Source organism: Gossypium hirsutum, chromosome A03 (assembly GCF_007990345.1).
Source record: "Gossypium hirsutum isolate 1008001.06 chromosome A03, Gossypium_hirsutum_v2.1, whole genome shotgun sequence".
Taxonomy (NCBI): domain Eukaryota; kingdom Viridiplantae; phylum Streptophyta; class Magnoliopsida; order Malvales; family Malvaceae; genus Gossypium; species Gossypium hirsutum.
In genome coordinates, this window is record NC_053426.1 from 49,669,746 (window position 1) to 49,684,912 (window position 15,167).

Here is a 15,167-nt window from a genome sequence, read left to right on the forward strand (position 1 = left end):
CGAATTCACTAATTTTAAGGAAAAATCATCCATAAAATGTGCTAAGCATGGGATAGAAATATGCATAAAATTTTATCAAATACCCCCACACTTAAGCATTTGCTTGTCCTCAAGCAAAATCCTCAACTCATAATCAAAATAAATTCCTCTCAACTTATAATTTCTATCGATACTATCTCAAAATAATCCATAAGTAATCTTCCATTGAGAATTTGACTGAAAGAACATCAAAGTTTCAAACATTCCAAGTTGAGTATTTTATCATGAAAGCATAGGTGTCTCCCTTCATCTAAGTAATTACCTTCGACTCAAAATATCACAGATTTTCACATCCTCACTAAAGATTCACTCAAATCACTCGAGGTGTTTAAGGATAATACATGAAGCACTCAATAATCAATAATGAAAAGTTATTACCATATGCTTGCATGAAAATCAAATCTCCACCACTATATATTGAGATGAACATCAATCAAAAGGTCTTTAAAGGATTGTAACGTGGCTTTGGTTAGGGGGTGTGGTCGCAAGCTGAAGGAAAAGGTTAGAATCGGGGTTGAATTGAAAAATTTCCTAACTAGAAAAAGTAATTAAACATAAATTAAGTACAAGTGAGCTTCTTCTCAGAAGATGGAATTTAGATACTGTGGCTTAACAATACCGATTTACTACTAATATGTAAGTATGAAATTTTTTTTAAGAACAAGTCAGCTACATAGAAGAGCAAAACATAGCTAAGCAATTAGTTCAAATCAAATCTCTACAAAAATAGAGATCAAATTAGGGGATTTCAATAATAATGGTTTATGGGTTAATATTGAGGGTAAACCAATTAAAGACTTGTTAGGCTCAAAAGGGTTCACTAAGGGTTAATTATGAAGGTAGGCTTTTGTGGAGTGAGTGGGTTAAACCTAAGTGCCTTTATCATTTTGACATATCAACTCAAATGGTGTGGTCTTGACATGCATAATCAAGCAAGTTCTAGAATAACAATTCAATACTGACGCACTCAAAGCAACAATAAAAGTGAGCATGAAAGAAATGATAGATGCTCTAAAGGCTCAAAATCTGACAAAAATTTTGGCTTTTTGATGTTTAAACCTATGAATTTCAACTCAAGATAATACCTAAACTTGGGAAAAACAACGTAAAATTTTTTAATTCTTCAAAAATCAACTTATCATGCTTGATTCCCTGATGTCTTAAAGTTTAAACACTCAATGCATAAATGCCTATGTTTTAATTCAAGACATATCGATAAAAATCATAAATTAATTAAAATTCATTCTAATAGTGATATAAGTGATTTACAAGAGAATAAGATACAATTCAGGGATTTCTAATGATGATATAAAAGACCCCCCACACTTAAGATGTACATTGCCCTCAATGTACAAAGATAGAAATAATGAAAAAGATAAATTTATAATCATAAGATAGGGAGAGAAGTGAAACTTCCTGAATGATGAATGAATTCCTTGAACTGGAGTTTTGGGGGATAATCGACGTGAGAGTGGAGGAGGATACTCCAGTGGTGGTAGAGGTTTATTAGTCCATAAGTCCTTTCCCGGGGGAGTTTTTAGTTCCTATGCGAGGATGAGCTTTGGAGCTCTTTCTGATTGTGATAAAATCATGAACTGTTTAAGAGGAATACTGAAGTAGAATTACTCGTAATGAATAGCCGAAGAATAAAAATTGTAAAAACTCAAGATGAAATAGTATTAAAAGGAAATAAAATGAATAAAAAAATTAATTTCTGATAAAAATAAAATAAAATAAATAATAGGTATTTATAGAGAAATTGGGGCACACGGCCATGGGGCACACCCGTGTGCTTTAATCTCAGCCTGTGTGTTTCGTAGTTTTCGAAATTAGACGCATTGGTGTACACGACCATGTTGCACGGCCGTGTCGATCTCCGTTCCCTTCTCCCATGCCTGTGTATGCAGGTGCACGCCCATGTTAAATTGAAAGGTTTACCCATGGTTTCAAAACACGGGTGTTTTGCACACCCGTGTTATTTTGGAAGTTTCGCCCACAGCCATGTCGCACGGCCGTGGGTACTTATCGCATCCATTGTTGGGGAAGAAATTTTTGCCCTGTTTTCACACGGCCGTATCGCACAGCCGTGTTACATCCTGTGGTATGTGCACGGCCTACGGCACGCTCGTGTGCCTAGCCGTATGGTTCTGAAAAGCCTGTGTTCAATGATTTGGTTAGTATGTTAGATTTTAAAAACTTAAAATTTAAAGAAAGTAATATTGTTATTGCTCGGGTTGCCTCCTGAGAAGCGCTTATTTAAAGTCTAAGCTAGACTTTACCGTGTGAGTATACTTAAGGAGATTCGTGGAGCCGTAGCTCCTCTCTATCATCTTTAAATTGCTCACCGTTGTAAGGTTTGAGGCGATGTCCATTTACTTTGAAAGTACCTTGCGATGGGTGATTTATTTCTACGGTGCCGTATGGGAAAACTGTTTTGACTAAGAACGGACCTAACCATCGTGATTTAAGCTTCCCAGGGAACAATTTGAGTCTCGAGTTATATAATAGTACAAGATCTCCAACTTCAAATTGTTTATTTTGTTTCATCCGAGCATTATGGCATCGTTTCGTTGCTTCCTTGTATAGTCTTGAATTTTCATTTGCATAGGTTCACCATTCGTTTAACTCGTTTAACTGCATCAACCTATTTTCACCTGCAAGTTTGGGATCAAAGTTTAGAAATTTTATAGCCCAAAATGCTTTGTGTTGTAACTCAAATGGTAGATGACAACTTTTTCTATAAACGAGTTTGTATGGTGATGTTCCTATGGGGGTTTTAAAGGCGATTCTATAACCTCATAATGCGTCATCTACTTTCATTGACCAATCTTTCCTGTTTAATCCTACCGTCTTTTCTAGGATATGTTTAAGTTCTCGATTTGCCACTTTGACTTGGCCACTAGTTTGAGGATGGTAAGGGGTAGTTGTTCGGTGGTAAACTCCATATTTCTTGAGGGTCTTTTCAAATTGGGCATTACAGAAATAAGTCCCCCTATCACTGATGATTAATCTAGGTGTTCCAAATCGAGAGAAAAGTTTTTTAAGGAAACGTACCACTACTCTAGCATCATTTGTAGGTAGAGCTTTGGCTTCAACCCATTTAGACATATAATCGATAGCTACTAAGATGTATTTATTTCCAAATGAATTAGGGAATGGACCCATGAAGTTGATACCCCAAACATCAAATATTTCACATGAAAGCATATATGTCAGACACATTTCATCACGGTTAGATATATTACCTGTCCTTTGGCATTTGTCACAAGAAATAACATACCTGTTGGCATCTTTGAATAAGGTGGGCTAATAAAAACTTGATTCACGTATTTTATGTGTGGTCTTATTTCCACCGTAATGTCCTCCAGCTGGTCCTAAGTGGCAATGTTCCAAGATTTTTAATGCTTCTGTTCTTGTGACGCATCGCCAAATGGCTTGATCTGCACATATACGGAAAACAAAAGGATCTTCCCAAAAGTCGTTTTTCACATCAGTAAAGAATCATTTCTTTTGCTGATGTGTCAACCCTTTTGGGATAACATTAGTGGCTAAAAAATTCGTGATGTCTGCAAACCAAGGTACCTTCGAGTCAGAAATAGGAAAAAATTGTTCTTCAAGGAATGAATCATTTATTTCCACTTCATCTAGCTCTTTAGTACTTGAATTTTCAAGCCTGGATAAATGATCAACTGCGAGATTTTCTGCTCCTGTCTTATCTTAAATTTCCAAGTCGAATTCCTGCAATAACAAAATCCATCGAATGAGTCGAGGTTTTTCATCAGTCTTAGTTAATTGGTAGCGAAGGGCAGAATGGTCAGTATAAACGAAAACTTTAGACAATATTAGATATGACCTAAATTTATTGAATACAAAAACCACAACTAACAATTCTTTCTCTGTGGTGGTGTAGTTCTCCTTTGCGGCCGTCAAAGTTTTTCTAGCATAATAAATAGGTTGAAAGTGCTTGTCCCTTTGCTATCACAAAACTACACCTACTGCAAAGTCACTCGCATCACACATTAGTTCAAAAGGTAAATTCCAATCAAGTGCTATTATAATTTGAGCATTAATCAATTTATCTTTTAGAGTATTAAATGCTTCTAAACATTCCTGATCAAAATTAAAGGGCATATCTTTTTCTAGTAATTTGGTCAAAGGCTTAGCTATTTTAGAAAAATCTTTAATAATTCTTCTATAAAACCCAGCATGTCCTAAAAAACTTCTCCGAACTAGGAGGAGGTAATTTTTCAATGATTTCGACTTTAGATTTATCAACCTCAATCCCTTTACTAGAAATTTTATGTCTTAGCACAATACCTTCTTGAATCATAAAGTGACATTTTTCCCAGTTAAGTACTAGGTACGTTTCCTCACATCTTATTAGAATTCATTTTAAATTTTTAAGGAAAAGATGGAAAGAGTTACTAAATACCGAGAAGTCGTCCATAAATACCTCCATGATATCTTCTACGAGTTCGTCAAAGATGGCCATCATGCAGCGCTAGAACGTAGCAGGAGATTACATAATCCAAAGGGCATTCTTTGATAAGCAAATGTACCGTATGGACATGTGAATGCCGTTTTTTCCTGATCTTCAGGAGCTATTGGGATTTTAAAATAGCCAGATAGTCCGTCTAAGAAGCAGTAGTACATGTGTCCTGATAGTCTTTCCAACATTTGGTCAATGAATGGCAAGGGGAAGTGATCTTTTCTCGTGGCATAATTTAGCTTCCTATAGTCAATGCAAACTCTCCAACCTGTGACTGTCCTAGTTGGGATTCGTTTATTCTTCTCATTGGCTACCACAGTCATGCCTCATTTCTTAGAAACAACCTGCACTGGACTTACCCAAGAACTGTCAGAAATAGGATAAATAATTCCAGCATCTAGAAGTTTAATTACCTCAGCTTTAACAACTTCCTTCATGTTAGGGTTCAGTCACCTTTAAGCTTGCACACATGGTTTATATTCATCTTCCATTAAAATTTTGTGGGTGCAAAAAGAAGGGCTGATCCCTTTAATGTCAGAAATTTTCCAAGCTATGGCCTTTTTATGTTCTTTTAATACTTGAATTAATTCCTCTTTCTCCTTGGGTTGCAAGTTAGACGCAATAATAACTGGTAATGTAGAATTATTTCCAAAGAATGCGTATTCCAAGTGATTTGGTAATTGTTTGAGTTCCAATTTGGGAGGTTCTTCAATAGAGGGTTTTTGCTTAAAATCATCATTCCCTTTAATGTCCTCATATTCTACTTGTCTTTGGGAAGATTTATTGAAGTTCAATTTAGCTTTTATTTTACTTGTCTCGAAATCATCGTCATCTATCTCCTCTCCTTGTGCATGACACAGTTCCAACGTGTCCTTATGTATGATTTGCTGAAAAGAATCTTGAGCAGCATGATCAATAGAGTCAATAAAATAACATGAGTCATTCTATTCCCTAGAAAATCTCATGGCATCATAAATTTTAAACACGATTTCTTCGCCACCTACTCTAAGTACCATTTTACCATCTACCACATCAATAACAACCCTAGCAGTGGCTAAAAATGGATGCCCTAAGATTAAAGGCACTTTATCATTTTCATCCATATCAAGCACCACGGAGTCAACAGGGAATATAAATTTATCTACTTTTACCAGTATGTCCTCTATAATGCCCCTAGGATATTTAACAGATCTATTAGCTAGTTGAATACTCATCCTAGTGGGTTTAGGTTCCCCAAGACCAAGTTATTTAAACATTTTATATGGCATCAAATTAATGCTAGCACCTAAATTAGCTAGTGCCTTATCAACGTTAAAACTACAAATTAAGCAAGGTATAGTAAAACTTCCTGGATCTTTTAGTTTGGTTGGCAGTTTGTTTTGGAGTATAGCCAAGCATTCCTCGTTAAGTTCCACTATAGATAAGTCCTCAAACTTCCTTTTGTTTGTTAGGAGCTCCTTTAAAAATTTTGCGTATGTAGGTATCTATGATATAGCTTCAACAAAAGGTAAGTTAATATGTAGTTGTTTAAAAAGTTGAAGGAATTTACCAAATTGTGCATCCCTGCGGTGTTTCTTCAACTTTTTTGGGTATGGGATTGGTGGTTTATATTCCTTCGGCATTGGATTGTCATTGCTTTCGGGTTTTACCTCCTCTCCTTTGCTTCTGTCAACTTCTTGTTGTGGCTTCTTTTCTGATTCAGCTAACACTTTCCCACTCCTCAGTGTAACTGCTTTCACATGTGCTTTTGGATTGGGTTCGGTGTTACTAGGTAGATTTTCTGGTGCTCTTTCTGAAATCATCTTAGCCAGCTGTCCAATTTGAGTTTCGAGCCCTTGGGTCGATTCTTGTTGATTATTGAGTGTCGTCTTGGTATTCTAAAAATGAGTCTCTGACACCGAGATGAATTTGGTTTGTAACACCCCAAACCCGGCCCAGACGTTATGGCCAGATCTGACGTGTCACATGGACTTACGACTTAGTATGCATTCGCTGGTTTAAGTGATTGGGGTGGTCTTTGTAAAAATAGCGATTGAATGAAAAGTCGGTTTATCAATCTTTAGGCTATCCATTTTTTGTGCTTGTTGAGTCTTGAAAACGTTCATTAATTTTGAAAACCTGCGCAGCCTAACACTAGCAGTTTCGTCACAGTATAAATATAATCAGAAAATAAAACCATAGAGGAAAAAAGAAATTTAAATAGTGGCCTTATTAAAACTTAAAACCCAAAATTAAATCAGAATATAAAAATAATAAAAATAAACTAACTTAGAAAAACCAACTTTGCAGATGATGTGGCCACTCCGAATCCCTCACATGGTTGGGGATTTCCTGCAGAGATGAAAATAAAGGGTGAGTTCGGTAAACTCAGTGTGTAACATAACCCAACCATAGCCCAAAATAGATCAAATCTCAGAGTCAGACTTATCTGGGCCTTGGCCCAGTACAGAAATCAGAAGGAAACCATAGGTCCATAGCAGATACAGAACAAATATATCATGAATGCAGAAATCCCAACCCAGAGCCATCCATAACACTCCCGTACCAGCCTTACACCATGTGGGGAGACTACTCGACCCACCTAACCGCTACACACCACAGAAATTGCAGCGAGGCTGCCAGATATTGTGACGAAGTCACCAGATATAGATATTGTGGCTAGGCCACCAGAACAGATATATATATGTGTGTGTGTGTATGGCGAAGCCACCAGATTGCAGCGAGGCTGCCAGATATTGTGACGAAGTCACCAGAACAGATATATGTGGCGAGGCCACCAGATTTCAGCGAGGCTGCCAGAATGCTTCCTCCATCAATATAAACCCATGTCCCATGCAATAGAAATAATATGTCATGGCATACGTATATAGAAACAGAACATCATGCTTTTTAGAAAAAAAATAACCCTAGGGGTAAAATCGTAATTTTGTATGCATAAGGGTATTTCAGTAATTATTACCTATTGCTAAGGTTTTATGCTCATTCTAACGTTTACCAAGTAATCAGAAGTACTTACCTCATCTTTTTACCAAAGTGGGCCCATTGGCCCATTGGCCCGTTTTCGGCCCATTAAGCCCAAAAATACCGTTGTGCACGAAAATGCACACTCTGCACTCTAATCATCCAAATGCACCATATTCATTAACAACTATCTCACGAGCGCTCGCACGCTAGCGAGTTTAAAAAATACCAACGTTTCGGTATTTCGACTTTTACCGATTCAGTCTAAGAGAGGGTGTCGTTTACACACCTGGTTGATGATGATTGATGACGATATCTCTCACGCGATAATCCTGTTAGGAGACTGTAGTTAATCTGCGCTCCAAACACTCTTAGCTGACGCCCAACCCAAACGAGCACATCACAAAGCGAAAGGGATCAACCAAGAAGGGTATGCCTACTCTCCTCATGGTTTGCTCTATTTAAAGCCAGCTCTCCATCTACTATTATGTTAGCTTCCCGATGTGGGATCCCTCCATCACCAGAGTTTAAAACTAGCACCAACTCTTGCAGTCCCAACATAGCAAAATAATCAACCTTTGGGTGCCAAGGGATTCGAACCAAAGTCCTCTCACATGCCAACTCACGCCACCACCACTAGGCCATCAACTCATTTGTGTCATAAATCCAACACATTAAACTTTAAAGCGCACCTACTTGCTTCCAGATTTATTGAAAAGAAAAACCAAAATGTATTGCAAGAGCCAAGACTTGAACCTTGGACCCTTTGCTTCCTCTATGGCGTCACTTCCTTGTCCCCTAAATGGCGCCACCTTGCCACTACACCACACTCCTTTTTGTGTCATCTTTTACCCCTTTACTCTTAAAAGCCCAAACGCCAATTGCATCACCTGTTCATAAAATTAAAATTCTGAAGACTACCACGGATTTAACTTAAGTTTAGGCCTTCCAAAGGCCCACTAACCTACTAAAGTATATATTTTAACCAACCAGAACACACACAAATTTTAAAAATCACAAAAACATAGAAAACCCAAAAATTAGGGCGTTACATGGTTAGCATCTCCTCAAGGTTTGGCTTTTTCTCCTACTGGTATGGTGGTTGCTGAAAGCCTGGAGGGGGTGGTGGTTTCTGATTTCCTTCGCCTCCCCATGAAAAATTTGGGTGATTCCTCCAACCTGCATTGTAAGTATTTCTATAAGGATTGTTTTGAGATCGAGGATTATTACCCATGTAATTTAACTGCTCGTTCTCCATGTTGTGGCCATAAGGTGGGTATTCTGAATTGCTCGATCCACCTCCATTTGCTTCGCACTGCATTACTAGGTGAACCTGTGAAGAACTAAGAAAACCATCAATTTTCTTATTCAAGAGTTCTACCTAACTAGAGAGCATGGTGACCGAATTGATGTTATAAACACTGACTGTTTTTGTTGGCTTTGTCCACATGACTTGCTACTGATAGTTATTCAGTGACATCTCCTCTATAAATTCTTAGGCATCTTCAGGTGTTTTATTATTGATGGTTCCGCCAGCAGCTGCATCAATCATCTGCTGAGTCAAAGGATTTAGGCCATTATGGAACGTTTGAACCTGTAGCCGAAGTGGTAACCCATGGTGAGTGCACCTTCTTAAAAGGTCCTTGTATCTCTCCCATGCATCGTAGAGTGTTTCTAAACCCATCTGCACAAAAGAAGAGGTATCATTACGTAATTTGGCTATTTTAGCCGGTGGAAAATATTTTAATAAAAATTTTTCAGTCATTTGTTCCCAAGTAGTGATTGACCCTCGTGGTAATGAGTTCAACCATTGTTTAGCCTTATTCCTTAACGAAAAGGGAAACAACCAAAGGTGAATGGCGTCATCAGAAACGCCATTAATATTAAAGGTATCACAATATTCTAGGAAATTTGCCAAGTGAGCGTTGGGATCCTCGTCTTGCAAACCATCAAACTGAACAAACTGTTGTATCATTTGAATTGTGTGAGGTTTTAGTTTAAAATTATTTGCAGCAATAGTAGGTCTAACTATACATGACTTAGTTCCTGTTAAATTAGGTTTAGCATAATCATACATAGTGCGTAGAGCAGGATTTTGATTAACAGCAATTGTAGGAGGTAGCGGATTTTCTTGGTTTTCAGCCATCCCCTCGGTTGTGGTTTGAATATCGTCCTCTTGCTCGTTTTCTGTGTATCTTAAGCTTCACCTTATTTCTCTTTGGTTTTTGTGAACTGTGCGATCGATCTTACTGTCAAAAAGTAATAGTCATGACGGGTTTCTTCTAGTCATAAACTATAAGAACCTGCCAGAAAAAGGGAAAAAGAAGAATTAGTAACAAAAATTAGAATAAAATTTAAATTGCAGTAAAAGTAAATGGCTAAAGTAATAAAAATCAAGTGTTCCTAAATCTTAGTTCCCCAGCAACGGCGCCAAAAACTTGATACGTGATATTTGTGACAGGTTTTAAATATTTATAATGAATCGTCCTTGAAACTAAATATTATCACGATGAAGGAAAGTGTACCTATCGAACAGTAGTATAGCTTTAGCAAGATCAGATTATCAAACCCAAAGGAACTAAAAGTACTAGTATTAACTTTCTTTTTATTATCTAGCCTAAAAAATAAAAAGGTTTTATTTATCTAACTAATTAACTAAACTAAGAAATCACAGAAAATAGAATTGGGAAATTACTTTTGGGAAAACGATTAAATTAAGACAATACCTAAGGAAAAATCCACCTAAACTTCACTTGTTATTTGACTCTAAATCAGACGATTTATTCATTTGACTTGATCCGTAGAAATCCATAAGTTATATTATTATCCCTCTCGAGACTAACAACGTCTAACCCTAGGTTCAATAACTGTTACGTTTTGGCAAGAAAGGAAAGTTGAGTTTGAGATTTACCGGACCATGCGAGATTATTGAAAGAGTCAGCCCTATAGCTTACAGATTAGCTTTATCTCTCGAACTCGAGAAAATTCATAATGTATTTCATGTTTCAATGCTAAGAAGGTATAGATCTAATCCAACACACATGATTCCTCACAGTGAAGTTGAAGCCAAATTTGACGTATTCTGAAGAACAAGTGAAAAATTTGGCTTGAGAAGTCAAAGAACTTTGGAATAAACGAGTATCGTCAGTGAAAATTTTATGGCATTGGCATGATGCTGAATAAGCTACTCGAGAAATCTTGGAATCGATGAAATCACAATATCCAAATCTATTCTAAGGTAACAATTTCGGGGACGAAATTTTCTAAGAGGGGAAAAGTTGTAACAACCCGTTTTTCATTGGTGACAAAATAGTGGTTTCGGGACCCAAAATTCCATTGTGTCAACTCATAAATGTTATTTATATAATATTTACGGAGTCATTAAGGTCATATTTTAGTTTGATTAAGAAATTTTAATGTTTAGTTAGCTAATTAAAGAAAAATGACTAAATTGAAAAAGACGCAAAATGTGTTAATTATTGCATTTGGGTGTTATAATAGTTTAACTTATATGAGCAAGGACTTATAAGGTAATTAGACCATCACTATATATGTAATGGACGGTAATAGGTGGTAATTAATTTAAGTGAAGTTTTTATTAAGGGACAAAATGGTAAATTAATAATTGTAACTTAAGAAAAATGATAAAAATAGTACTATCATCTTCATTAGTACATGGTTTCACCAAAATTAAGAGAAAACACCATTGTTGAAGAGCTTTTGGTTTGGCTAGAATAACTTATTTACATGTAAGCTTGTTTTAATTTTGTTTCTTGTAATTTTTATGTTTTTAAGATTGTTGCAACTAGGTCTAGCTAGCCCTACCTTTGTTTTTGAAACTGTTAAAAATTTTAGAAGTTGCCATTGATGAATCTTGAATGTTCTTGTTGATAAATATGTGTTTGAAGCTTTGATTGCGATATTTAGTTGTTTTGTGGTGTGTCATTGGAAGCACCAAAAATAACCTATCCCTATAAAATAACGAAAAGAATAGATAAGGGAAGTAGGGTTAAATCCTTAGGGACTGGATTTGCATAACTTCTTGTTCCTCGAGATCCCGAGCACAGTCGTGCCCAAGGAAAACGGTGTACCTAAAAAAAATAAAAAAGACAAAATTAAAAATATGGATGAATTAAGATTGTATAAATTGAAATTGAAATTGTATGTATAAATTGAAATTGAAATTGTAAAAATAAATAGAATTGAGGGAAAAGATTCTTTGATTGAGAGATTCCAGTCTCCGGTTATCTTGATCTTCCTTGGGGTTCAATCCTAGGCTTTTAGGTGATCTTTCTCATGATAAAATAAGCCAGTTATAGTGGAAGAGGACACCTACGACCACCAGCTCCACTTACATTTTAGCGTTACGATTTAGAGGAACCTAACTCTAGCTAATCATCACTTGTATGGGGCCGTCTTACACTAGATCATCATTTCTCAATGGCGAATGCCACGCCATTTTGTCTCTTAGGCTCAACAACCACTGACACAGTAAGCTAATGAGCCGACTGTGCAACCTTCCTAAAACATACAAAGCGGCCGCTTTTGCATAAGATGAAAAGATCACTTTTGGAAAGACATGGACGAAAGAGTTAGTCCTGTAATGCAGAGAAACGATGAATACTCGTTGAGAAGGCTATGTGCAGATTCTAAGCCTCATGCACCTTATTTGAGGAATCTCAACAACTTTTGGCTAGATGAGTTTAGTGGCTCATGCTTTCCGGGAAAAAAGAAATAAGTTTAATAAAATGGAATTTTATTGAATAAATAAAAGGAACAAAAAGCTAGAGCATTTTAGAAGAGGGAGCTTTTATAGAAAAGATGAGTGTCAATATGTGTCACTTCATTCCTATTTATAGTTCATGGAAAACTTAGTTTGTTCCTATTTAAACTCTAAAGGATAAATGACGATAAAAGCTATAATTAAATCTAAATAATAATAATAATAATTCTAATAAAATTCAAAATTAAATAGAGTCTTATGTTTATAAATCTCTTCTTTTAATTTTTCCCCCAAGTTTTCCACACTTTGTATTTTCGGTGCCACTTCTTTCCTATTTCGCATGTTGGCCCATTTTGTCTTCAAAATCACATTTTTTGGCCCCAAATTTCCTTTTTTCTTCAATTTAATCCCTACTTGATAAAAAACCATAAATAGTCAAATTAGTAGGATCATACTCAAAAAAATATGTAATTAATACATAAAAATATGTCATTTCAGAGTATTATCATTTTTTGAAGTGATTTTTGTTAGATTTTGATTTATGGATTAAATTGTCTAAATGTTAGTTTTTGTCAAGGTTGTGGTTTTTAGGAAATAGATCGCAGACTATCATCTCCATGTAGGACTGTTTGTTTTTAAATTTATAGAATTCTTGTGAGCCAGAAATATACATAGTACTTAAATGTAATTTTTCCAAAAGGAATCAATGATGAGGAAAAGATGGAGCGATGACAGTTGAAGACCTAAAGAATACCTTATGGTGAAATTTTATGTAATTTTGTTTTTTTTCAAGAAATAAAACCATGGAAACCTTGGCTGACAATTTTATTTTAATTACCCATCTCCTTATATATCTGTTTTATATATTTTTTTATAATTTTTATATTATGTTATATTATAATTTTGATATATGTGTATAAGATGATTCACAGTTGATTGATTAAAAAAAAGAAGTTTGGTAATGAAAAAATACATGTGTTGTATTGTTTCGTTCACTTCTTTAGGTTATTCGATTGTTGTGAGAAGTGTGACAATAAGAAGGTACATGTCTAGGATTGCTCTGGCAATGAAAGAATTGGTTTTTAAATGGTCCAATATTACTCACCTCCCTTTCCTGGGACCCCACCTGGTGCACAATTCACATTCACTTATTCGATTTTTCCCTTTAAAGAAAAACTTTGGAGAATCAAAATTGTTTGCTTTTATGATTGATTTATTCTTGTGAATAAATTAATGTGAATGTTATAAAACTTTCATAGCATACCATGCATATATTGGAAACATTTCATATAGCTTAGGTAAGAATGTCACTAGAACTATTGTATGATCATTCTTGAAATCTGGGATAAAAACCTTGCATGTTTTTAAAATATTGAGTGGGAGAAGGTCCTTGAACAAGACCTACAACATCCATTTATGGTCCCTAAGTGATATCATGATAAAGTTTTGAGCCAGTTCCTACCCTGGTTGTACCCTAAGGTAAACTTTATCATGTGGGTTCACTAGATGGGATTTTCTTTTAAGAATAACTAGCCATACGTGACTCTCAGTGAGATTGTCCCAAGTTGACTCACAAATGAAAGCATGTTCATGATAGGTGTTGATTCAATTGTTACACACTCAAGATCATCTCTTATTAAATAGTTTCCCAAGAAATTATATTTAAGCTAGAGATGATGGTCAAACATCAAACAATCGTTGGTCCGTGTGGAGTCTTGATAATTAAGATTCACGAACTGATTGGATGTAATCTATGTTCTTGCTATTTAATCATGGGACCCCAAAGTGATATGATTGATGGATGTGAGAATGATCGTAGAAATAGAAAATTTTTTTCAAGGTTTTAATACAAGACGAATGCATCATACTATATTCTTCATATGTTGCTAAAATGAAAATATTTCTTAACACAAAGATAATAATTAGTGAATCTTTATTGTTTTTTAGTTCAAATATGTCTCTTACTCCTCTTATTAGCATCTTTATTAAGAATAAATTGAATAGGGATAACTTTTGATAATGGAAATGGAACTTGTTGATAGTTTTCAACTATGAGAAACATCAATTCGTCCTTGATGAACCTTGCCCACTAGAAGCTCAGCCCAAAGCGAGAAATCCCTAGAGAAATTCTGACTTGATTGCTTGATGTTATATGTTAGTCAACGTGAGTAATGTGTTGTAAAAGCAATACAAGAATTTTCATACTGCCAAAGATATCATGACAAATTTGGAGGATTTGCTTGGAGGCCAAGTTGCATTGGCTCAACAATCTGCAATTACAAATTTGATGAACTCTCAACAAAAAGCCAACACTCCAATCAAAGAACATATGTTTAAGCTTACGAGATTCTTTTTGAAAGTGAGGGATAATGGGGCTAAACTAGACGTGAACACTCAGATGGAAATAATGTTCAAATTCTTAACTAAGGAGTTCACTGGCTTTATGGCCGCTTACAACTTGGGGAACAAGACGCTTACCTTCACTTAGCTCATGAAGGAATTACAATCCTATAAATTGATGTTGAATGGTGGTAAGCCAATTCAGGAGAAACCTAAATCAAACTTACTTGCGGGCTCCTCATCCTTTAAGGGAAAGCAAAAAGTTCAGGGAAAGAATAAATTGACTAAGCCTTCGATTCCACCTCGTGTGGATAGGAAGAAGGCTAAGAAGTCAAAAAACCCTAAAAAGATCAAATATTTCTTCTGCAATAGGAAAGGACACTTCAGATCAAAATGTAGGAAGTGCTTGGATTACCTAGCCGAAAAGGGTAAATGTATTGAACTGTTTGTGGTTGAAGTTGCTTTGTGGAAGAATCAATTGACAATTGGGTTATTGATTCTAGAACCACTAACCATGTGTGTGTTTCTTTACAGGGGTTTAATGAAACGAGAATTCTGCATGGCAAGAGCCTTTCATTGAGAACCAAAAATGGGAGCTATGTTTCAGCCGAAGCA

General features: G+C 35.7%; 1 non-coding gene across 1 annotated transcript; it reads left to right on the forward strand.

Annotated features, from left to right (window-relative positions):
• The first annotated feature begins 9,099 nt into the window (after window positions 1–9,099).
• LOC121225364 (small nucleolar RNA R71) lies at window positions 9,100–9,206 on the forward strand. Its single transcript, XR_005923231.1, has one exon. It is a non-coding gene; the product is annotated as a small nucleolar RNA R71 (small nucleolar RNA).
• Window positions 9,207–15,167: the final 5,961 nt, after the last annotated feature.